The sequence below is a fragment of the Hippocampus comes genome, unplaced genomic scaffold (assembly GCF_001891065.2).
Source record: "Hippocampus comes isolate QL1 unplaced genomic scaffold, H_comes_QL1_v1.1 scaffold36, whole genome shotgun sequence".
In the NCBI taxonomy this organism is placed as follows: domain Eukaryota; kingdom Metazoa; phylum Chordata; class Actinopteri; order Syngnathiformes; family Syngnathidae; genus Hippocampus; species Hippocampus comes.
In genome coordinates, this window is record NW_017805695.1 from 4,777,977 (window position 1) to 4,779,091 (window position 1,115).

The following is a 1,115-nucleotide window of genomic DNA, read 5'->3' on the forward strand; positions in this document are numbered from 1 at the left end:
GTGTGTCCAATTAGTATTTGGTCTGGAAGCACATAACGGACACACTTTCCTGATTTCTTCGGGTGAACAAATTCCCACTGCCAGCATTTCTAGTTGCTTTTCCTTGTTTGTTTGTTTGTTTGTTTGTTTGTTTGTTTGTTTGTTTGTTTGTTTCCTCACTCAAAATCTGACAGGTCCTAAATGAGTAGAGACAACAGTACTGTATTAATAAAAGTTATTTTTTTCTATTTTCAGCCACCTTGTAGTCTAACAAAGCAAACTAACAATTGTAACAACTCAAGTAATCGCATTGCCAATTATATATTATGATAGGGTGATTATTAGGGTTCCTTATGGAACACATCAGTGAAACCACAAGAAGTGTAGCTGTCCCATACTCGAGTCACTCAAGCAGTCTTTAAATGGTTGATTATAATGAATTCACTCGAACTCCGGACATAAAGCCGTTAAATGCCTCATTGTTATTTGAAAGTCACACAACTATTCAGTAATTGCTTTCACAAGAATATTGTAAGAAAAGTGAAAGAGTGGATATTGGCCTGATATCTTATGGCGAAGACATCTGGCTCTTTATCTTTTGAGAGTTTATTGATCATCAATCATATCTAATGAATAGGAAATCAAAGGTATCCATCGATCCATTTTATAATCTTCTCATCGTCACGACGGTCGCGGGCCATATCAAATGAATAGGATGGAGAGCAAACGTGCATCATGTACCACAAGATGTCGCAATGTTTCTCGCTGGTGACGTCACATTTGTAAACATCAAAAGCACGACTGGTGCTGCTACTTCTCGCCGGGTGCGGTGGCGCGTACCTGTAATCCAAGTTCCCGGGAGGCTGAGGCTGGCGGATCGTGTGAGCTCGGGGGTTCTGAGCTGCAGCGGACTATGTCGAGCGGGTGTCCGCGCTAAGTTCGGTATCGATATGGTGCTCCCGGGGGAGCTCGGGACCACCAGGTCGCCTGAGGAGGGGTGCACCGGCCCAGGCCGGAAACGGAGCAGGTCAAAACCCCCGTACCGCTCAGTAGCGGGTTCGCGCCTGTGAGTAGACGCTGCGGTGCAGCCTGAGCAACACAGCGGGACACAGTCTTTTACACTTCGTCTCGGTTTA